The 27,049-nt window shown below is 30.2% G+C and overlaps 1 protein-coding gene across 2 annotated transcripts in view; it reads right to left on the reverse strand.

The window, feature by feature from the left end:
* Window positions 1-26,664, reverse strand: part of LOC147079247 (phospholipase B1, membrane-associated-like) — a 204,212-nt gene extending 177,548 nt beyond the window's left edge. Inside the window, exons 1-2 of one of the 2 annotated variants that reach the window (XM_085954876.1) lie at window positions 26,342-26,664; window positions 20,005-20,104 (exon numbers count right to left, since the gene is read on the reverse strand). The gene's annotated coding sequence lies outside the window, so the exon portion shown is untranslated. The remainder of the gene's footprint in view (window positions 1-20,004; window positions 20,105-26,341) is intronic. The other variant, XM_085954866.1, reaches the window with a different exon arrangement.
* Window positions 26,665-27,049: the final 385 nt, after the last annotated feature.

Raw genomic sequence — 27,049 nt, forward strand, 5'->3', positions numbered from 1 at the left:
ATATTATAATAAATGTATTTCGTATAATATAAATAACATTACTTTACACTACTGTAACTGATGTCAATCATTATCGTAATACATAACTCATACTCTAAAATATATTCTATTGATGGTTTATTATAAAAAAAAAATCGATTTATATCATATCCGTATAAATAAATCAATGGATTTATCTCAATAGGATTTGCATAAAAAATAAGAAAACAGATTTTTTATCACAGCTAGAAAGAAACACTATAACATACTTACATTATATTATTATTGATCAATTATATACTACCATCGTTGTTCCTCATCGTCAATGTGAAGAGTGTGTGTTTTTATTATACAGATTTTTAAGGGATCATTGTTAATCTAACCTAACCCAATCCATTGACTATTTTCACTGAAGATTTTCAACGAAGCTAATGTAATTATTGTTATGGTTGTTTTTTTCAAGTGTATTTACATCAAACCTATTGCATCGTTTTCTCTCTTTCGGTACCCCACCGATTGTATCGTGTTTATCATGACAATTCCTTCGAATCTTTTCAAATCCTTTCAAAAACTCATCACATATCAATATGTTTAGCAGTTTCATTACGACCGTTCTGGTCATTAGTAAATTAGATACATTGTTAACTGTTGTTACTGACAGCAACTAATCTTAGTTCTGTAAATATTCTAATACTAGGCATGTCTAACTTCAAATAAGCTGTGCTGGGCACTCATTACACACATTGTCAAATAAATATATTGCTGTAAAAAGGGCCGGTGGCCGCGCGGCTTAAGCGTAGGACTATAACGCTGTGGGTCCCAGGTTCGAATTCTGGGTCTGGCAAGTACACATATTGCTTTTCAATTTTCAATTCACAACAACTGACAAAAGTTTTGTCGTAATCGGATGAATGGTATAGGAACCATACAAATAAAAGAAAATAGAATGAAGAAGAAGGTAATTTTTCTAATTCAGAAACCTTCGCGGGTGTGCATACAACCACTTACCAAAATTTCATCGCAATCGGATGAATGCTATAGGAAAGCATACGGGACAGACAAACAGACAGACAGACAAACAGGCATTCATTTTTATATATAAGATATAGCCTATACTCTTCGCGCAAGTGCAAGCAATAAGTTGACAAAGTTTTATCGCAATCGGATGAACGGTATGGCAGCGCATAAAACACGAACGAACAAACAAACAAACAAATATTTATTTTTATATTATAGATTACAACTGAATATACACGCCTTTTATATTATTATCTTCGCGACTCAGTTCCATGTAGTGCAATCGAACAAAATCCATCCTGTGATCGACGCACTGGACGTGCCTTTTCTATATGGTCGCTTACATTTTCACACATTCCTGTAGAGTGTAGACTGTAGACGTAGACGAATGAATGAATGAATAACTTATAGATAAATAATACTTTTAGGGGATATAACTGACAACAAACACAATTAAAAGTTTATTTATTTTGAACATGGCCGACGTCGGTCATATTTATTAGTTATTCACAAAACAGACTTAGATCAATACCTACATCCCACAAAAATAACAAACCATTCTCGTGTGTGGATAGTAAAACGTACAACAATTTCAGATTTGAAGCCCTCGAGAATTATAGCTATCAGCATTTAAACCTCACTCGTCTATTATGTAGAAACCGATAAAAGCAAGATCGGGTTTTTAGTATCACTCTGTATAAATAAATAGACAAAAAAGCGAAAAAAAAGCTTAAATCGATACACGTGGAAGAGTTTAGGGACACGAGACTTCAATTATTTATACAAGATAAGATCTTTTTATAAATTCTTTCGGACAACGAGGTTGTTGCCATGCCAGGGAATCAATTACTCATATCAGAATCTATTGTTGCGTCATACCTAATATATACCTACCATGGGTGGTTACATGTAATAAAAATGCAATCAGATGTCTCTGTAATATTGGTTGACATTGAAATGAAAGAAATATTACCAATTTTAATTACCTACATACATAGATTAATTGAAAACATGTTTAAGGGGGAGACGCATGCCAGCAGAGAACCTAGCGGGAAAATGCGAAGCTTGCAATTTGAGATTTATTTTTTGATAATTCACAATTTTAACTGTATTAATTAATAAATATGTATCTGAAAACATTAAAAAGATTTTTTTTTATTTAATTTAAAGATAAACTTACAATTGTAAAAAAATGTAATAAAGTTTGAAATCGTTGCAGGGTCACATCTTATTATTACATTATATTTTATGGTCATATTTATTATTAAAATTTAGTTTATTAAGTTTTCAATTTTTCACTTTTTAGATTTTTGACTAATTCATAGTTTTAATATTTTTATATCTATTTTAAAAAACATCGATTTTTATAAAAAATATAAATGTTGTATAACTTGAAATCCTTTTTATTTATATGAAATCTTATTTAGGTATGGCCCCAATATTTAAGGTCGACTTGACTTTTTAAAAAAAAATATTTTTAATGTTTTCAGATACATATTTATTAATTAATACAGTTGAAATAGTAAATTATCAAAAAAAAATCTCAAATTGCAAGCTTCGTATTTTTCCGCTAGGTTCTCTGCTGGCATGCCTCTTTCCCTTAATATAATATATTTTAATTATTTATTGAAAAAACTTATAAACAAATGAAGCTACCGTAATACCGCTTATAATATTAATTTAAAAAAAAGTATTTTTAAACACATGTAGAATTATAGATAGTAATTAATGTGCAATCCAGTTTGTATTTATTTATTTTAATTATTATAATAGGAACCATGGTGTATTTCAGAATAGGTCAAAGGCGTCTGGCGAAAATCTTCAATAATCAACAATCAGATTATCGCAATATAGGTAATACGTAACATTATAATACAATTTGGCGGACATCCGTAGACGTGTTAGCAGAATAGTACAACAACCATGTGAAGTAATAAACCCCAATTTGCAATAATGCTTCTTATGGCAATGTAGGGAGAGTACATTTTTAAATAACTTATAATATGCCAATGTTTCAGCGGACACCCGCAACCGAGTTAGCAGAATGTGATGACAATATTATTAAAACATACAACTCGTATTGCAATGTAGGCAAAGTTCATTTATATGGCACACTCATTCATTAACAAAATAATGATATACCTATGTATGAGCAGATTTGGATCTCTTTCATATTCTACGACTACAAATTAATTGAATAAATAATAAAACATTTTAATTTATATTACCATGTATTACTAGAGGTACAATAATTTATTTATATATATTCATTTCTATACTATCCTTTTTTCTAAAAACTATTATTTAAAAAAATCAAACTTGCACACTTCATAATATGTAAAATGAGCTAGTTTCATAAATACTAAATAGAAAAGAAAATCTGAAAGTTTTTAATTTAAAAACAACCTTCAATCTACAGCATCAATATTTATGTTAACTAAAAATAACACAATATGGTATGTAGATACTCTATAATCAATAGCCCCATATTAGTAGTAAAGTGAACACAAGGGTCATGAGCCTGTAGGTACAGGTCTTGCAACAAATACATTGTGTTTTATTAAAATGTATGTTTCATTATCTCTTGTAAAAAAAGCTTGCTGGTATTTGGAGTCCCACAATATGGGCAAAATTGTAACTTTAATGATATTGAAGAATTTATAAAGGATTTCTTCAATATATTTAAATATCTTAACAAACAGTAAAATATCGATATGACGTTACTATCTTTTCATCCTAGGTAATAATATACCGCCAAAACATATTATTGTACTGTCTTTGACAATAATAAAAAAAAATCGATCGTTTATCAGTATTTTTTTTTAATTTTTAGCAATTATAGACATTTCAATATTGTTAGGTACGGCAAGCTGGGTACTTAAACCGGATGTATTATTCAACATGCTTTCAAAGTATTCAAAATGTGGAATCCCAAGTGAGCAACACGCACGGTGTACCTACCTACCTGCATAAGAAATGATAATTTTGAATAGAAAATATTATGTAACGTTAAATAATAAATAACCCCACGAAACTGATAAAATAATCATAGAAATAGATACGGCGGTGATCTTCCCGGATATGGTTTCGAAATGCCTTCTTTACTTAGAACAGTAATTGCTTAGAAGACGTTAAAAGATAGTTGTACTTTGTACTGAATTTACTGAGGTCTGTTGTTAGTTTTATCCCCATATAGAAAGCAGTTACTTCAATAAATATTAATAAAATACCTATATGTAACTAATATATAATCTATTTATATAATTTATGAATAAATCTATTTGTGATCAGGTAAAATCCTGTGCTGTAAATAAAATCGGAACCAAACCTTGAAACCTCCAGAACCCTTATATTGTTCTGATATCGGAATCTTGACAACAACCATCGATTTCAAACCTTTATAACTCCAAATCGGAATTGGAAAAAACGTCTTATAGTCTCCGGAGCTCCTGAGGTTCCACTATTTTTATTGTTTTCTAAATTAATCTGACCTATGACCGGTACTGAGGTTTTGATATTTTATTTGATAGAAATAAAATCTACTTCACAACATACCATTATATAAATAACATACAATTTCATATCGGATACATATTATAAATAAAGTAACATTTAATATATTTGCATAGTTATTTGCATAGCATCATTATTTAAATGAGTAAAATAACTTAGTTGCTGCCTACGCGTCGGTTTTTAGCGTCGGGGGTCCCAGGTTCGAATCCTGGGTCTGGCAAATACACATATTGTTTTTCAATTTTTGGATGAAATCAGAGTATAGATCAAATATATGATTATTGAGCAAGTGCCTCACACTGTGGAGGTCCATATTATCCTATTAAGATCGGACGTGGCCAAAAAATAGAAGAGAATATCCCCAAGTCAATGACTACCGCCATATTAGTTTTTACTTCTGCAGTGTTTCACAAATATTTGTCAAAGCTAATTATGTCTTATATACTTTTACCCAAATATAGAGTATACAATTGCTGTCGATTGGTTTGTAAAAGCTCATTAAAAAACGGTATATTAGTTTTACAATAAAGCCACATATTATATAGTATTAATACTACAATTTAACCGTTTTTGCTTACACAAATCTAAATATTGATGCGTGTTTTATTGATATTGAAAAAAATAAGAATATGTATTGACAACGATTTGGTATAATATTTCACGACTTCTCTCTACTTATAAGAAGTAATAGGTCATTGTTTGAGAAAATGATATTATATTAATAAAAAGGCATATTATTGTTTATATCAAGGTATACTTCGTCATTTGTATTCATCCAATTCAATAAAAATACCTGCTGTTTGTTGTAATATTTCATCTATATTTTTTCGCGCCGATAATTATGACATTGAAATCAACAATCTATTTTATGATTGGTAACAAAATAACCGATAATAAATTAAAATAAAGAATCAGTTAATCAATACATAAGGCAAGGATATTCAAATAATGCCGCTTGGTACAATGAGTGATTAATTTTGAGTGGCGTTCTAAAGCATTTGAACTTTTTTATATTTTATGGCAGTGTTAACTCAAAGCCATGACATGGCCATATGCCAGTATACTATGGTCAATATATTTTCAAGAAGATAATAAAGAGACGCGTTCTAGATAGATACCTACCAGCCTATTTTGCATCTTACTTTAAATCGGCAGAGGAAGATACCCTGAACTGTCATGGAACAATATTTTTGAAAAATAAAAACCGATAATGCAGAACCGGTTATATTTTTTTATAATAATTAACATCGTTTATAAAGAGCAAGAACTCAATGAATCTTGATTATATTTATGACGACTTCTCTCCGAGTAGTTAAGTATTCGATGGTAATGGTAATAAACCAAAATTAACGTTAAACATAGAGGTATTAAATAAAAAGAGAGCAAGAAATCGGCATTTTCATACAACTGAATGAAGCAGGCCAACAATAGCCGACAACTTACGAGAAATAGCGACGCGATAAAAAAAATGCAGGGCATCACGAAGGATTTATTTTGGTTATTATAACGTACCCATATAATAAATAATGTTAAGGCTATACTTCAGCTGAGGCATGGTCGTGGCTAGGCGATGCGCGGATTATGCAAATGACGCGTGCCGAACGAAATATAATTTGTCATAAAAATCCAACATGCATCCATTCAATGTTATGTTTATTGTTATATTACTAATAATAATAGTATATTCATTGACATGTTTTCTTTTTTAAGTACATACGTAAAGTTTTTTAGTCATTTTTACACGATTTAAGAATATTTTCATCCGACGCCATGACAAAACAAATCGAAGTGCAGACACCTCGACTGTCGGTCTCCGATTGGCGACTAGTGAGAAATTTCGTCGCACCTACTGTTGAAAATTATTTGCCGTTTCACTGAAGTATACTCTTAATGTTAATTTTGCCGCAAATTGATTACCAGCCTGCCTCGCCATACTTGTTTTATATAACCTGCCTGCTTCACCATACTTTCATATAACCTGCCGCCTCTAGACGTTAAACGAGGATAAAGGTAGCTGTGTGTAGTTGGATTCTAATATTTGAAAAACACTAATAATAATAATTGTTGATATTTTTAAACTACCATGAAATATTCAAACAGTTCAAGACGTCGTCAAACGAAAACAAAAGTTTGAAAACCACGTAATATTGTGTTTACAACTGTTTCATATCAGATTATGTAAATAGTTTTTTTTCTTTCTTACTGAATATAATTGACAATTCCGAAGTAAATAAGCGAAAAATCCCGTAATATTGACTACAAAAGGTACAATACAATAAGTTGGAAAGCAGGTGTCATTTTACACATTCTATACGCATGTTTAACACGGGCTTGACTATTTGCGTTGAAATAATGTTTGCCGACTTTCTTCAGGAAGGGAATAAGAAGATATTATAAACCTATTCACAACATTCTCACTAAGTACGCATGAAATAGTATGATAAATAAATCACAATGTAAACATCAGAATGTAGGTACTTAATATATATCAATGCCGTCATTAGCCAAAGATCGAATGTTGCCTCCTCACATTTTTAGTTTCAGATTGCTTGAAAAATTATTAGGCACCTACTGTCGAACAAGAACTTCTTGTCCAAGTGTTAAAACTGTGAACTAACAATCACCTCCAGTAAAGCTAATCGCACTTCCGTTTTCAAATGAGGAACGCCCCCAATTTTTTCATTTCATTTTACGCTCCCGTGGTGCACGGATCTATTAATTTACGTAATTTGAAGCTTTTTATAATAAAAATAAGTCTAAAATGATCAAGAGTGGTGTTAAAACTATTATTAGTCAAGTTTTGATTTATTACAAAGAAGAAAAGGAGTCGCATCTAAAAAGAGACCCAATACATTATTTAAACACGCCTCTAGCACGCGTTGCCGCCATGACAAGTATGTCACTGGTAAGTCTTCTATATGCGACTACAGTGACTTCCTGCTATCGCTGATTTCTTGTTGTCGGACAGTATTAACCTACATTATTATTTATATTAGGCCATCTTAAACAGAAAAATATACCAAAAATCTTTAAATTTATATAGGTACATCATCTACCGAGAATTAGAGCACGTCCACGAATCCTACTCACAAACAGTGGTGGTTTTAGGTTCGTGAAGGTATGTGGCGCTGATAGTCTTGGAGACACCATTGTAAATATTTGACTGTGCGATAAATCATGTCACTGTTGTTAGGATGTTTTATGTTTCGATTTTTTTTTTGAACTAAGATAGTACCTATCGATAATTTCTTATGAAGTAACCGCATCGTCTGCTTCGTTGAAAATCGACACTGTTGTCAAAAGTTTTATTATTTTTATTTGTTCATTCGTTCATTACCATTTAAATGTGACACCTATATGCAACGCACGACTGCCTACCCTTACAGAACGTCACTAAAGAAAATAAATATTTATTTTTCAGTATTGTTACCGGTTTTCTATATTTTGACCCTCCTGACAGTCTCACACACTTTCATAAAATACTTTACCCTCTTCTCTAAAATATGGCAACTCTCACCCTATAGTTTGAAAACCATAGATTTTGGTACAATGTTCTCATAAAATATTTTATTCTCAGAAAAATACTATTATTAATTTGGTTTTTTGTGATGTCACATTTTATACCTAAACTAAGAGCGAAGATATACGAAAATGTAAATGCAGTGGTGCATCAAAGTAGGCCTTACTTGATTCCAAATGTATACAATTGAAAACATGCTAGAACCATTACAGTTCGCGCCGTGTGTCTTTATTATTAAAGATAATTACATTATATCAGACACCGTTTCCACCTTTAAGGCGGGATATGATAATAGATATTCGATACCGATATTGTTCTTCTAGGAACATCTAATGAGGTAGTTACGAAACATACAAATTAACACAATATATTGAATAATTTATAAGTACCAGTAAGTCCAAGTAATTAACCAATACGTTTATAGAATCAATACGACGGCAATTTAAAGTTTTTTTTAAATTATAAAAAAAAATACATACGTAATATTTTTAAAATAAAAACTTTAATTTAAATGAGAGTTATTTGGTTGAAATGTGTCATTATATTATTACTTACCTTTTTATTATAAATTTTATTTATTTACATTCTCATCAGATTTCAAAAATTTACAGCATCTTACAATAAACGAGAAAGAATATTTGTAGTCATCAAAACTTAACCACAATAGAGCAGGTACATCAGAAAACGAATCAGTAATAACCAACACTCTCAACAAGTTTAAAAATAGTCGTAAATTTTTTTGATTACAGAGTATCAATAAATTTGTTTTTGTATATAATTTTAAAAATATATAATATCACGACCTGACCTAGAATAGGCTTCGTTATGAAACAAAAATAGTTTTATCAGATGGTATTCACTACATAACAATTTACCTATAAAATCTTATTATTAAAATTTCAGTGTTTTATTGTATTTTGTTTAACACTCGACTAACTTTACTTAACTGCTAAATGCAACAATGTATTCTAATTGTTACAAATTCAATTTCTATAATTATTTGCTAAAAATATTCATTGTAACTATGTACCTACTCAAATTATTTAATAAATGCAGATTCAGTGGGTTGCGTGCCTAACCATGTGTTGAATGACGTGGCAACGATCAACTAATTATTTTTTTATACCAAGAGTTACGATTAAAATGATATAATCGTTCACGCATCTTTTCCCATCATACATAAAACATTGTTCCGGTTTTAATTAATTAGATAACGAATGTCGATATCAATACATAATATTTTTATCATTATCACCATTAAGTAATCAAATTCGTTCAATAAAATAATAAAATAAAATACTGAATATTTATTTGACGATGAAAATCTGTATTATGTCATAGAGTAGACGATATCAATTCTCTATGGCAATACATATAATATTACAATAAAATTATTTACAACACATTATACATCAAAGGAAGTGTTCATATTTTTGATGACGATTCAAATTTACTATACGTAATTGTTAAAATTAGCTAAGTAATATTTTACTTGTTTTTCACAAATTTTCACTCAACGATAATGATAATGACATTAATGGGTTATTTAATATTTTATTACACTTTTTATTATTATTTTATTTATAAACAATTATAAACAAAATATATAAAATATAACTGTAAAACAGAGTAAGTACACATTATAATAATACGACATTATAGCCAGTTAAAATATAATGTATAACAAAATACAATGTATTGTCAAATAAGAAATAAAAAAAGAAAAACTACAAAAAGGCAGCATATCAAATTATGAAAACGAGTTGAGTAGGTAGACAACATCAAAATCATTAAATGCCGTGCTTGAGTGCCTGAACGGAGGTATTGAACATGTCAATAGAACAACGACTATTCAAAAAAGAATGAATCATTATTATTTAAGAATAGAAGTTTGCTTTAAAAAAATATACGTTGTTATAATTATTACTGAGGTGACGCTTGGTAGATAGAATTTAACAATATTTGACTTTGTTAATGATTCTTTATCTAGTCATCGTAATATAACATATAGACCTTCGGTAGTCCAACGTTTCACTACCTTGCAAAACGATAGTGCGCACTGATGCAAAGTAAGTTTTATTATCTGGAAAATTAAATCTACGATACTCATTATGGTGACGTTTTTTTTGATATTTCTATCTGGAAACCATCCACCTGGAATCTATAAGTGCTGGTTTCAGATCCATAGCGTAATGACGCTGTTAATGAACAGAGAAGATATTTTACATGTAAGGAGTACTTGTGGTATCCTTTATTCAACGTTAATTATTTTAGAATAACATGGCCAATTACACAGTTATGAAAGTGGTGTTATATTTTAATTAGTGATTATTAATAAAATTATGTTCAATAAACTTTAAATACTACGACTGCAAATTACTGTACGCATAGACTTTGTACTTTGTAAAAAGTAATTGATTAGTATATTATTAAATAATAAGGTATAAATAATTTTTTAATCTTCATATTTTATTATTTACCTGGTTCCGGCCTCAAATAAATACAAAAAGTAGACACTTCAATATTGTAATGAATACTTTTTTGTGAAATTATTATTCACCAGAAATGTCCATTTTCTAATGAAATTAATAATATCTATAATTTTAAAAGATAAAAAGTAAAATACGGATTATCTTATTGTGATAATAATTCGGAGGAGATAGAAATATTATTGAACTAACGTGGGAAATATTAATATTTATTTTTTTATCATAATATGGCAATTATTAAATCAAGTTCACCTATATAATATAAAGAATTGCCATTAAAAATGTTGCCAATTATCTTTCACGTAGACGCCCACTTATGTCAAAATATTAGATTTCATTTAAATAACCACTGGTGTATACATTCGGTTTAAAAAATATGCGTACTTAATTAATAGACCATGGACATTCTATTATATGAAGGCCAAAAACTAGAAAGAAAAAAAAATATTGCAAAATCGCAATAAAAACTTTCAATGTGTGTAGTATTAATTATTATAATAATTTAGTTGAAAGACTTCACGTCATGCTTCATGCCCTTACATGGGTGATGAAATAAACAAGTGAAGTAAATTCATTTAATAACTTGACCCGTAATTCACTTCATATTGAACTTCAAGCATCGTCATACTGTGAGTAAAAGTACAGACGTTTCATATAAATACAAGTTACACGATATAACTAGGGTGACCATTCGTCCTTTACTTAAGACGACCGTGGTTTATTTGAGCATGGTGTCCTTAAGATATTTTTTTTATGAAAAACTCATTTTTGTGCTTTATTTTCAAAATCGTATCTACGGTATTTTTTACCGAACACGAGAAAACATTTGACTCCTTAAATATTGGAATCTTTGAGTGAAAATGAAAAGGGGCTCCGTTTTTTTTATTGTTGCGAGAACCTTTTTTGAAGGAAACATTTTTGATAGGTAAAAATATTATGTAGGTAGCAGAGTAAAAAATAGTTGGTCGGTTTCGTAAAAAAACCTGACAAAACAGGAAAAATTTTGTGAAAAAAAATCTCAAATATGTAGACATCACGAAACATTTTTTGCGGGAATACTTTTTTTTAATTAATTTTACAGACAGTTCCAAAACATCAGAAAACTTTCCATGAATTTAACATGTTTCCTATTTATTATAAAATACAGTCACCGTATACACAACGTATATTTATATATTATATGCTTCATTATGTATCACTTACTTATATAATTTCCACATTCTCCACGTCTGCCTGGATGTCTCGATTTATCAGTGCTAAAAGATATAGAAATCTAAAATTCACGATTGTGGTATCTGATAATATACAACCAATAAATTACGTGAATAATAGAATAAGTCTAAAATCACTACTTTTTAGGAAAGTAAAAGAAGATTGCGTTTAAGTCAACGCATGTGAATTTTTACTGTCATGTGTAAAATGTATTGATTATTCAACGGCGTTGATTCAACGCGTCCCCATTCTATTTTATTTACGGTTGCGGTATTTACTATTGCATTACGGTTAATTTTGCATATCTCATTTTTTTTAATTTTCAGACATATCTCTCTTTTCCTACTCTACGTTTAACTTCTTCCTGTTTGGTGTGGAATTCTGGACATTGGGAGTAAATAAATGAAAAATACTGAACGTATTTTAAATACAGTGTTGGCGACCTTTGGTTTTCACTGATTGTACCTATTATTTTTTATTCCTCAGAGAATTTTGTTTTCGAATACTTTGATAGCATTCTCTTATTTTTACTTAATTTTCCAGATTTAACACTCATACGAAACGATGGTTTCTCGGTCACTTACCAGAAGACAGTAGCTTGGATCTGAATACACTCGTCAGTGTGAAGAACATTGCATTTCCTGTATTCCGTCTGCTGGCAAGTTTGAAGTTCTTAAACTAACTACTTTAAGTACCTACTTAACAACAGAGATGTTTTCAAATGTCGAGTTGCCCACAAAAATATTTCCAGGGTGTCAAATTATTCTTCCCCGACATTCTTAAGAAGTACTCAATCTTCTCAATGTTAACCTTTAGATTAATTCGTTTCGCTGCATCCTTCATATGAGTGAAAATGTCCCATACATAATATCTAATATAAAACAGAAAACACGATTGTTCATGTGAATAATGATTGTTTAAAATTTTTTGTTACATAATTTGATGGAATTTAACACAATCTAACCAAAATGAAACACATTCAGCGGGCTTATAAGAGAACGCTTGGGTATATCGTACATTACAAAAAAAATATTATATAAAACATACTTATTAAAAAATGCATTAACAATACTTTAAATAATTATGTTAAAAATTAGGATGCCTTCATTTATAGAACTCTTAACAGTGATCAAAACTTAGCAATATATTGTAATAGTTCCTACTTTCTTGCATAAACTGTGTAGTCATGATGATGTACTAATAGTTTTTTTATATAAAAACATGTAGCTGCTTACTAAAACGCGCGTTTTTGTAATATGTAGAATGTATTTCTTCATGATTAGATAATATATTGAAAATAAAAATGACGCTTTATGTGGTTTACATCAAAACCGCTAAAGCAAGTTTCAGTTTGTTGTTCAATACCAACAATAAATGCCTTCTCCATGGGCTAAGAATTAATTTTAAAAAATAACATATTATATTTAGACTACATCTCTATAGATAGAATACTGTTTTATTCAAAATCTTTTATGAATGTAAGGTTTCAGACTTTCACGGTTGTTTGTCATTATAATAGAATTTTTTGTTGTCACCGTGTGTATTCTTACTTCTTCTTTTCCCGAAATTTCGAACTCGTTGCAGAATCCATTCTCAAGAGATAATGACGTATTGAAGTAGATATATTATTAGTTGTATAAATGTCAACGCCACTATAGGTACTGACAGATGATATCCGATTTTAAGCGTCGTCTGATAAATTTGTTAGTAAGTTCAGCGTAAATTCAAAACTAAAGACCAATATGAATGAATTTATCTGTAAAGAAGCCTTCATCTAGCAGCAGAATGTCTACAACCGATGTTGAGTAAAATATTGTTCACACACAATAATTCGGTTTCCAGATTTTATATCATGATAATACTCGTAGTAATTTTCTTTAATGGTGTTTACTGTTAATTCTTGGTGGAAATGCATTGTATTAATTCTAGACAAACTAACAAAATACAATTTGATTCGCATAATAATAATACTTTCTCCGTAGTATTATTTTTTTTAAAAAAACAGCTATAATCATAGTATTAGTGATGAGAGATTGCAATCCTGGACAGGTTTCTCAATGCCGGGATAATGGAATTATATTTATCAGTTCCGGGATTAGACAAAAACAATTACCTATATTTTGTCATTGGCTCTATAGTCTGATTTGAATTTTGGCCGCTTACTGAAGAGGTTTCTTATTTGTTTTGAAATGATTATTAGTCGCTCGCTCAGCCTATTTGGTATAATATGTTTGTTGGATCTTTGAGAGTTCTGTAATCTATATAATAATAATATTATAAAGAGTTAACTTTGCTACAAATGCAATATATGAACAATTTTCATTTATTATTTTTACCGGGCACATAAGTTTTGGATCTAAGAAGTTTGCGTTTGGAGAAGGCAAGCTAAACATTATTACACATTTTCACAGACTATTTATAGATACATCTAGACGCCACCCGTTACATTGCTAAATGAAGCCGCGTGCCTTGCATTTGGTTTGTGGGCGAGCGAACGCATTCGTCTACAAATGTTCGAGACCATAGACCATTTCGCTAGTGCTCGCCCAAAATGCTCGCACTAGACGCTCAGAATTAAAATAAAATTTTCTATTTTTTTACGTTAAGTATATAGTATTTTTAAGCGGTCAAAATGCAACCATTAGATAAAGATATCCATAATTTAAGTTATTTTAAAGAAACACTAGGTCACTGATATTAAAATATATAATAATATACAAATAAATTGTCACGAACATGTATCAACTTACCTATGAAACGTAATACCATCTTCTTGCTTATCAGTACGGCTACCACATTTTAAGACAACACACAGAACCATCTTTTCTACTTAATTAACTAAAAATATTTACCACTGACTTTATGTTTAACACAAAAAATAGCAATTTTAGCAACACGAGCTTGCAGGTTATCGACGCTATGTGAAGCGTTTCGTCACGATTTGCCGGCGATACTTTTGGAAATTAGCTCACACATATGTAGACCTTTTATCTTACTCTAGCGCGTGTCGCAGAGATTGTAAGGGTGCCGAATACTCTCTCACTCGCACTCATGCATCGTTTTTGTTCAGGCCTTGCATATTTGTTATTATTTATAGTGATATAATATGGCAATAATATTCCAATTGTATGGAATATATCATAGGAAGCACTATCGGGCAGTTAGAATACCTATGTTAAAATTGTAAAGAGTATTTTACATTTAACAAGACCCACATAACACCAAATTTTCTCCCATAGGGATCTATATACCAGTCAGCTGGGAATAGGACAACTGGGTGTAAGGACAATTGGGCGCCGCACTGTCGAATGAAATAAATAAACTTTCGTTACGATGTTATACAAAAAATAGAGAAGGAATTTTAATCAGTTTATATATGTTACTAAGTAATTTTAATTCATTTTGTTCTTAACATAATGTTTTATATTGTGAATTGAGAATTATCATGCCTGAGGCTTTATGTAAAAATTAAATATGTAATACCTTACATAGGTACACAGTTACATAGGTACCGTACACACCTTACCTATGTAATACCTTACATAGGTATGCAAATCATTTTGACGTGTGCGTATTTAAATTCTCACCAAATATTAAATAAGAATATAATGATTTAAATATAAATAAAGATATTAAATATATATTTTTAAAATACATATAATTTCGCAAATGTCCATTTTTCGGATTTCATTTGTTTGCATGGCGCCCAGTTCTCCCAGCGCCGAATCGTCTTAGACACCTCAGTCAGCTAACTTATTATTTATAAAACAATAACTTGGGTAATTAATTATTTTTAGTTGACAGTTTTGACAAAAGTCATATAAAAAGTAATTCCAGTATCCCGGTATTAAAATGAAATATAATGTATTTGTATCGTGCCAATGTCTGCCACGGACTGGCTTGAACCGGAACGCTGGATATTTAATAAAATAATTAGATAAAAACGTAAAATATCCTTTACAATTTTTCTTTGGCAAAATGCAATTCCGTAATCCCGGGATTTTAGTATTTTAAATTTCGGTATCCCGGGATTGCAAGCCTTAGTAGTGATAATATAAAATATAATGTATTTATATAATAGGTAATTTGATATCAACAAAAAAATATTTTCTTCGCTAATTTCCGTTGAAATGAAATGATATGAGATGATTGATTACATTGGTTTATTTCTTATCCCATTTGAGGTACCGAAAATAATTTTTAATGGTACCCATTACCAAGTGATGACTTAATTGTTAAGATTTAGTATATGGCCGTGAGGTATGGTAGATGAGAGAAAGCCCGCCAAACTAATAGTAATTTGCTACTTTTTCAATACCTATCTATTTACTGACAGAATACACACAGGTAATCTGTTGTATAAATTTTTATAGCGAGTAACTACTTGGTACACAAAGAACCGGTCCAGAATTATAGGCCCGGAATGGACTGTGCACTCAATGATTTGATTTATAAAATATAATATTGCATTATCGCTCGACACTATAATTAAAATAATGAAACTAGTTAATAACTGACCATTTAATTTTAATTATTTTAAAATGGCCTATTTTATCAAATAAATACCAACTTGCGTCGTGTATTTTTGAAAGGTTTGGTGGTAATAGAAACATGCTTTTATTGAATGATGAAAGATACTTTTCATTTTGGTGTTTCATCCTTAATAATTTGTTGATTGAAACATCCATGAGAATTATCGCTGGGTATACACTTGAACTTTTATAAATATAATAACATAAGTAAAAAATGTTTGCATATTTATTTTCTTTATGATACATATTATGGTCGTGTTGCACATTATATTCTTATGGTTACTTCTCAAGCGATTTTTTTGATATTATATCTTACGTCATATATATATTTAGTATCTGTAGCTTTTTTGACAGATGTTTTATAGCTATATACTATATTATTGCTGACAGGTGTCAATAATATTATAGTTACATATACGAGTATTATCTACGAAAAGCTTGCTTTATAGTTTACATGTAAGAAACACTTACTTAATCAATTAATTCAAATTCATTAATAAGGCCTATTTATATATGTTATTAAAAAAAACTAAGTTTTCGTCTTCTATTATGACCGTGCCAGTATGCAGATTGTCGTATAAAGGTGTAAACAATATAATATTTCTAAAACTACAGGACAGAAACATCTATTATCTTAAATTTATTAAAACTATAGTATTTTGACATATTTGACATTAAATTATCGTAATTTACATTTTTTTGCGAAATCAAAGTTATAGTACGGTTTTTTTTAAACGTGTATGCCCAATATTGGTTTGATTCAGTAGTGCTAACACGTTCTACATGGATTTGAATTTGTACTGTTTGGTACGTACATGAATATAAACTTTACTTTCCACCTAACTTATAGTCGAAGTCTTTAGGATACCCATCATAGATATTAAGAAAAGTAGATACTCATTATCACATCGAATCATAACACAACAACGCATAATAAACTTAGCATTCATTCCATTTGCTATTATATGAATTTAACTCATTAAACAATGTAAGTATATTTTTTATTAGCAGCTAAAGCACCTCTACCTTGAGGCTTTCCAAAGACGGTAGTTTTTTTGTATTGTGCACGATTCGTTGACCCAATATAATAATTATTGTGACCTAGACACCTGACATGAAATCTTCACGGTTCCCGTACCGTGATAAAACACGCGTTAACCTACAAATTACATAGGTATCATCTGAACAACCATATTATATAATATTCAAGTTGAATTTATATCTTTTTATTGCACGTTCAGCGAAGAATATAGGCATCAGTATGACAATTTCAAAATGAGAAGAAAACGAAAATGAAAATTTAATAAATATAGGTATACATGAAAAATTCGATTACATCAGATTAGACATTAGCAAAGGAAAGCTTTAAAATATCAACCTACAACAACTGTATTACAATATTAAAAAGAATTATTATGTTTTGAATAAAGTATATTGTTGACATGCGCCAAAATATTGTCATTCAATGATAATAATATGATAAAAACTACATAATAATTATTGCAATTAACATTACGATTAAAAAAATATTAAGTAATCCCAAAAAATAGCTCACATTCCAGATACTTTTTTGCATCGTATTTGGTTCGAAAGTTTGCATCTAAAAATTGAATAAATAAACGAAATAATCATATTATTTTTCTTATACATCATAATATTATACATATTGACTTTATTATAATAATATTTAAAGAATTATTTTGTTATTTGATTCAATCAGTTCTTCATGAAAATGATTGCATTGCAGTCAGAGCAAGTCCGCCAAAAATTTTAATTTGTTTAATCAAAAAAAATTTCAAAATTTCAAAAACATTACTGGTTGGCCAATTACTGTCGCATTCATCCTATCTTCCCACCAACCTCAAATCCCCATTTATTGTCACAAGACCAGGCAAGTCATCGGTCACGGTTCATGAGTCGACCGTAATTGCAAGTTAAGATTAGTTAGATCAAAACAACGGGCGCGTGTAGGCTTGTTACAGCTACGCCGTCGTTTATCACAGAGTTATTCAGATAAAACACATATCATGTTCGACCTTCGTTGCGTTCAGGCTTATCATCCCTCCTGAACTTGTCATCAAAATCATCAAAAACCAAGAGAAACTGTGACAGTGACATTCCGAACCATTCGTTAAATAGTGCGTGAGTGCGTGAACACCGAACCGTCGCCAGCGCGCGCCAGTCCTCTCAACATACAAGGTCAGCGTCTGGCATCCTGTTAACCCCCCCCCCCCCTTCCACCACCTAGATCCTTAATCCACCAGCATCTTCAAATTACACTCAACTGCAAAAATCGCCACCAATTACTAAAATAAATAACTCGTAAAATAATTAATAATTGACTGAGATACTTGGACCCGTAGTAAATGAAAAGTCAAGAATCATAGAGTAGCACGGCGTGATTTAGAATGGTGGGTAATAGATAACGCGTTAGGTTAAAGAAAAAAAAACAATCTGAGAATAAATAAACTCAGTACGCCTCTGTTAAATCCGGTCCTACAAAACGGTTCAAATCGTTTGACTATGCCTACTATGAGAATTTCCGATCAGGAAATAATTCTTCTAAGGCTGGAAGTTTGATTCAAACCTGTTTTGTATTTTAATTCCACATCTTCGAGCATCACATAAAATACCACTTCGAGTGTTTTTTTTTTCGTTTCGTGACATTCAAATTTAAATATTCCACAATGTTAAATCTCGAAAAAATTACGTCCACTCTAAAATATCGTATAAAACATTTAATGGCGAAATGAGATAATTTATACATGTCCACGTAGAGGCAGTCTATCAAAATATTATTGTTCAAGCATGCTAACCAACTGGCTACATTTAATTCACAAGCTAATTAGTAACTACGGAAAAATTACCATACCAAACTCATCGGTTAACTCCTATTATCACTTTGCAAATATGTGTAAAGCAATGCAATATCCACACCCGACGGCGGCTATAAACGGATTGTCATTTACATAGGTACGTACACATGTGGAATACCATCGACCAAAAAGTATAGATACTTGACGGCAATACTTTGTGACATCACCGGGGAACACAAAAATACGAAAAGTGGGTTGTATTCCGGACGAGGCTATAAGAAGGCTTAATGCTCGATTGTAGAGAAAAATGTAATTCCTCAAACACGTGTTAAAGACAATGTCATTTTCTTTAGTTACATCTGTATCATATGCATTAAAGCTTATCACGTAAGTACCGTCATAAATTGAATCAGGCTTCACTGCTTTAGTCCATGGCGACTGGTTACCATATTTATATAGTATTAAGGACGCTGGACATGTTAGCGGAGCTGTTTACCAGGGTCCGTCCACACACTGGCCCAACTGGCCATGACGATTCGTTATTAACCAAGGTCAACATTGAGGCATTTGAAAAGTTTGTTGCATCGTATGGAGGACGGAATAATTCCGATCCCTCCTTAGATTCATTATTTTCAACTCTGGGCCTTCTGTTTATGGTTCCAGTCAAGGCCCCCTAATCCTGAAGCGGGCCCCCAGGCCAGGATTTTTGGCGGGCCCACCTACCTATCGCTAAGGTTAATGGTAGTGTAAAGCTCTACAGTAGTGTTTCCAAAATTCTACACGGGAATTATCATTTCAGTATATCAATGATCATATCAGATCAAATTGCAATGCACAACCACATATTTGAAATATTAAACACCCCTGAAGGAAAGAAGCGCTTTTTTAAACTATTTGAGTAATATTGTGACGTGTTTTAATCTCACCTAGCTGGTCGACTCGCCACGCTGGGCCCCTCCTATGCCCGGTCCCTTTAGCTAGAGCCCTGTCAGCCATCGTTCCAGCACACGGGTACAACAGAGGTCACTAAAGATAAATGACGATAGTATAAGTCAAGATTCTTTTTTTATATTTTCTAGACTCATTCTTTAAGCAGCAAGGTCCATGGTTGCTACATCAGTCCCGTGCGGTTTTATTTTGGAAGGAAATTTGGCACTAAAATCTTTTCATTCCGACACATTTATAGCGTCGTGGAAGGCAGCCGTACACAAATCACGGCTGCACATACATGATGGGTGGAGATGGAGTAACTCGGTAAAAAATAATGCTCTGTGACACACCAGTATACAAGCTTTATTTCATCAGCTGGAAACAGTCGTGTCTCTAGTAACAGCACCATAACTATTCTTATTCGATAGCGCTATAACCCAAATTGAACCATGGCTTCCTTAATCCTCCATTTTCATGACATTCGGTCATCCGATTCACTCTCCTGGTTATCCACCAGTGCATGAGTTCCCTGGCATCCCTCCAAATATTGCATCTACAAAAGTCACGGTTTTCCCTCAAGCCTTCCTTCAAGCCTCTTTCCCAAATATATCTTATATCATCTTTGGAATATAAAAATCGGTCATCCATTACATTTTATAATAAATGACAATTATTATTGTATATTTTGATAATTTTGACACGGTAAATAATTATAATAATCGCGATTATTTGCAACATATTCACTATGTAAATCTAATGAAATTGCATGATTGCAGAAAATTATTTGACATTTTGCCAACCAAACCCATACATATTTTGTTATCATGTCGTATTGACTGTGGCGTAAAACTCTCGGCTTAACTATGTAAATAGTTCGAGGAGTGTTGAACGGATAATTATTGAAATTCTATTCAATGCACACAATACAAGATAACAATGTGACGCAATAATTTCAAATGCATCGAAAGTTATCGTGGTAGTTACGTGCTACCTATAAAATATGATTTAAAACACCGGCGCGTACATTGGCGAGTGCGGAGCATTTTAAACGCCATACAACTAACTGTTGTACCCAAGGATTCATTGTAGTTTTTTCTGCCATATTAAACAGTAATTTTTAAAAAATCATCAGTCGTATTTTTTTAATTCGTTAATAAAGCAATGAGATATAATAGTGATGAGCAACCCGCACCCCGCGGGCATTATACGGTCCACCCGATTATTTTTTTAATAAATAATATCAAAGAAAGAAAACATCTTTTTAGTTTTCCAAAATAATCAGTTTGGATAAAAATGAAAAAAATGTATATAAATAATTGCAGTTCCCAAATTTAATTCGGACATCGTAAAATGAAAGGCTGCTCACTGCGTTTTATAAAAATTACAATGTGGTTTAGATGTTATTTTTTTTCCGGTTTTTCTTTATTTTGGTAAAACCACTTTATATCTTCCTTTGGTCGATAGTATTAATATTATATCACAGCAATGCTATTCCAAACGTTTCTACTCACTAATATAATAAGCAAGGCATAAAAATAAAAATGTCATCGTAATCCACCCTGATCATATACATGTGCAATAGATAAATACCGATGAATGTGATTGGAAAAATTAATTAAGCCTAGTGCCTATAATGCAAAAAACGTCAAAAAAATAATGTGAACACGTATTTTACTTACGTTTAAATAATTTCGTTAGGATAACTTTATCTACATGTATCCAAAACTCCATTACTGCATTTTTGCAACCCTTCTTTGGGTTTATTCTATACACAAGGCGGTTATAGGCGGCTATCGATGGTAGTTTATCATATGTATGTATTGAGATATTATAATTGTTGCAATAATTTAGCCGTCTAAACCGTCCAAACTGCCAAGAGAGGGGCTGTTGAAACATAGCGTTTTTTGACAGTTTAGCGTGTTTAGACGGTCTACTTATTTTATTAATAATTAATCGCCTCTATACATAAATAGGATAAACTACTTTATTTTTATTTTGATTTTTTTACTTGACTTGGTAGACTTCTCATTAGATATAATATTATTTACTCGTGTAATTTGTTTATACTTTCTTTGTATATGACCACAATGTGTCAAAATAATTAATAATATTATATAAAAATAATATATTCTTTTAATGATAGGGATGTGTAAAATTAAATTGTAGCCGTTTAATATTCAATCTGAGAATTGTTACAATATTGCTTCATCTTATGGCGTTCTAAATTGTTTGGGCTTTTCCCGTGAATAAGTTCATTGAAATTCTATTAGGTATCTTTAATTTTTTTCAGAACGGTGACTAACTAAGTTGATAATATATTATAATATTACACCATATTCAATAAACCACAAATAGGCATAAAGAATAATGTCAAGATGTATCGTCTATTCAAACATTTTTGTTGTTTATTTTCGTCTTTGCAAAATATTTTTTATACAGATGTGAAAATATTTTCGTCATTTAAAATGGTTTCAAATATCGTTGCCAAAAGCACACTTCAGTTTTTTTCATAATATCTGTAAGATCTGTGAAAGATAATCTCTCTTCTTGCGTAGTCATTTTAATATAATGCACGATAATATTTCATATTTTACAGAATTTCTTTCATTATCTGCTAACTATATTCAAAGTAGGATACATATTGAGTTATATATTATGTGTGTAAAACTAACTAATGTAGTCATTAGTATTATGGTAACTATACCACTATAAACACTGTATAATAATTATAATGATAGCCCCTATGCAATATAAACAAAATGTTTAAAATAAGTGTACATTGAAATCTACTTGAAATACAATTTCACTATCATTTAATTGTATTATAAAATTCCATAATATTATAATATGTTGTATCTTTGTGTAGTTTAAAGATAAGACGAGTCTAATAAAACCACGAAATTGGAGAAACAGGTTTTAGAAAGAATGAGCATAAGTATATTATTGTAAATCAATGAGGTTAATGTGATTTAAAATAAGTCATTTTTGTGCACTAAAGTTTATTTGACAGGGTCGCATTGAGATATAAAATAACGCTACATATTTCAGACCTACCACTTTTTAAAAATATATAATGAATCAACAAACTATTTTTTTATTCAACGAATAATTCATAAGATTTAAGAATATAATATTCTTTTATTGAATATACATAATTTATTATTTTATTTAGTTTAGTTTTAGTTATTAATTCATAAACCGTCTTTGCAAGTTTTCTATTAGCAAGGGTACCTATTAACACATGAATTTGCAATGCCTGCTGTAATTGTGTGACAGAAAGTCCCTTTCTGATGTAGTTGGTCGATGGTTCTAATCCCTCTTCGGGCAAATTCACATAATATTTTTTTCCATATTGTTTGAATAAATAGCAAACCACATTTTGTCGAAAAACAAACCATTAATAAATTTCTTTCGAAGGCGGCCAATGTACATATCAGATGTTTAGCCTTAAAAAAATGTGTGAACCCTAAATTATCGTATTAAGTATATTATACAGAATATTTCGGAAGGAATTTTAAAGAATGTTGGAGAGTAACAATGAACTTTGATAAATATTATGTCTTAATTATGAAAAGTGTGAATGGCTTACCGATTGCATTTATTAATATTATTTAAATGATATAAAATACACAAAAATTGCTATAGTTCAAAGTAATTATTTAAAAATTCCACCAATAACTTTATTGCCAATTGTATGTTAGCTCTTTAGAGGTATGTAGTCTATACTCTAGAGTCTAGAAGGTTCTTATTTTTTATACATACTACTACATTTTAAAATATTTACTTATTCACCTGAAACACTAGAATTTTAAGCATAACTTTTTCCTAAAGTTTTTACTATAACTATACTAAAATTAAAAAAATGATATAAGCAAATGGCATCAAAGCCTGTGTAATAAAATATATAGTAATAAAATAAACATTGGTAGGCAATCTACAAAAAAAACTTCACATAACCGGTTCGAATATGAAATATTAATTATTAACATACATAATAATTATATTGTTCTGCAATTTGGTTTTAATAAGAAGTCAGTTTATTGACATATAATACATTTATAAATAAAAACACTTAAAAAGTATGACCTTTAATTTAATGATAGCACGTTCAATGCTTAATAATATTATTGTTAATAACATGGTACCTAAGATAATTTGTCATATCATTACGTATTACGTTTCTATAATATTTATAAAAATACTTCCTAGCTAGGACATAAAAATATATGGAAGAAATAGTTTTTAAGTCGATTATAATACTTGTAAGCGAAAGGAAATTGTCTGGCAAATTTAATATTTAATATTAATCGTAAAGAAAAAAAGGAACAATTCAAATCACCCAAGAAACAAAGAATATTTCCAAAACTCAGTCTTCTATTTTGCTCTTTTGAAGTAAGTAGTGTTTTTTACAATTATTTTCTTCCTTTACATAGATACATTTTGCACACTGATATTTGATCTAATGTATTCGAGTGGGATTGCGTGCGACCCTATTATTTTCTTAGACTGCTATTATGTATGCATAAAATTATACTCAAATTCTATTGAATTGAATAGATATTAGATATACTTTCATAGATTTACGTATAATATTAAATTTTGATTAATCCGTAATTAATTAGGAATACCTTTAATATATTACTCATTTTGAAAATACAGAAATAGAGATGTTAAATAAATATTATGTACTTAACTGTCTACGGTTGAATGTACAAATATTTGCATAAATTAACAATACAAATAATTCAAAAAAATAACATAATATTTATCTGTAAGAAATAAAGGGTATTTGACAAATCAAAATGGCATCTTCAGAGAATGTTTTCTGTGAGCTAGACGAAGAAACGAATACACCCAGTTGATTATACTTAAAAATGAATTTGCTTGCTGTATTTTTTCATTGATATTTTATATAAGCCATTAGGTATGTATCGGAGTGATATTATATATATTTTTTTTAAATATATCAGTCTAAATTATTGTAACTTATAATTGTATACATAATAAAGAAATATGCATCTCATCTAAAATCGAATAACCATCAATAATCCTCAGTCTTCAAAAAACAGTCAATAAATAGATAATAATAGATAACCAATGTTTGCGAAAATTTGAAACATATCTCGAGGGACCCAAATTCGGATGACACGTTATATCATTCGGATTAAAAGTGGTAAATTACAATTAATATTAGACTGTATAGCCAACATATAGTATCATACCTAGGAAAGGTTTATTAGCTGTACCTTCTTACTATCTTAGCCTTGGTTTTTATGTGAAATCGTCACCTATTATATTTTATAATTTTTTTGTGATAATTTTTAAACCAATACACGCAAAACAATAAACATAATTCTAATGTATATTTCTACAAACAATAACAATTTGCTGGCGCGCTGAAATTGTTAATTTCCTTGGAATCTATTTTCAAAAGTTGTATTATTCTTTTGCTTACGCAGATAGACATCTCCTTTTCAATAAGGCTTCAAGTTGTACCTACTTATTTGCAAGTTTTCAATTTACAGCAATATTTTTATGTTACTTACTCTGCATTTGATTACGTGATATATACGAGCTAAAAATTCAATTAAAAAACGCTGTTCAATAAATTATACAGTAAATATAACCAATGATTCTGATTATCATTCATATATCCAATGTATTAAGAAAGACGAAACTTCTAAGACATTTCTTTGCCCAATTTCTAAGTTGTGAGGGAATATTTTATTGAATCTCCGTCAGTAATTACAAATGTGTGTATTTCGATCTGTCGTCAGAACTGTCAGAAGGGATTCTACCTGTAATTCAAGTCTCTCGTACATGCGATCGCCGCATAATATTTCTAATCCTCGTCTTCAAACTTGATTTACTCAAATCAAATAAGACACACTTACAATAAGTAAACACAAAATAATTATATTATTTCAGTTCCACTACAAAATTTGTTGGAGAAATGCATAATGCAGTCTAACAGAAAACATCGAGCATTTATAAAATAAACAATTTTAATATCATTATACATAATATACTAAATTATGGAGGAAAAGTAGATTATAATTTTAAAAAAAATTGAACTCTTTCTTCTGTCTCTTTCCGGACGAATACTCTTATCCAAAAAGCTACCGATTCATCTATTATTCTTGCGAATAATTACTAATACCTAACAATCAGAGGTGCTTCAAATTCCGTCAATGAATATCTAAGTTAATTATTTTTTTTATTCTAGGTTGTACCTATTCTATGTATGTTTCTTTCTTTTCAATAAAAAAATATATGTTTAAATTGTGCGTGTATTAATAAATTATTGAAAAAAATTAATCAATCATTACATACCTGATTTAGATAATCGCACAGTTTAAAACAGATTTTTAAAAATACACAAACTTTTCCGTAACTTGAATAAAACTTTAATTCAATCGAATTTTATGAATAATTCAAATTAATATTATTTAAATTTTATCTTCTGTCACATAAATAAAGATAACACTGAATAATTTTACTACGTATTTGAAAATTCATTCCATTTTTAAATGATAAACACTTTACTTTGTTTGATCAACTATCGATTATATTTTTGAAAAAATCGTGATCGGATACCACACGTGCAGTTCCCGGCGTATGAACCCGTGAGATGCGCAAAGGCCGATTGACAGGTCCCGCGCAACTGTGTGCCGACCGCGTGTCTGCATACATAGTTAATACTTCCCCCGCGCACTAACTAGCTGAAGCGATATCACTGCAGGAGTTTCAAATGAATATTTGGTTTCTATGTAAAATATCTGTATTATTTATAATAATAGGTGCAAGACTTTATTGATATAACAGCTAGATCCAATAGAAAATGATAAAATATAACCTAAGCTATATGCCTAAATGAAGCTATAGTCTGTGCCAAATCCACAAATCATAATTAAATTGCATGATTATAGTTTCGTTCTCATTATTATTTAGATCGATAACATCAATGCTTAATAATAATCACCCAGCTAGCATAAAAGACACCAAGAGTGACGATTATTTGCGAGTCCCAAGCCATTTTTT

This window comes from Rhyacophila brunnea, unplaced genomic scaffold (genome assembly GCF_057557595.1).
Source record: "Rhyacophila brunnea isolate RB1 unplaced genomic scaffold, BYU_Rbru_1.0 scaffold_10, whole genome shotgun sequence".
Lineage (NCBI taxonomy): Eukaryota > Metazoa > Arthropoda > Insecta > Trichoptera > Rhyacophilidae > Rhyacophila > Rhyacophila brunnea.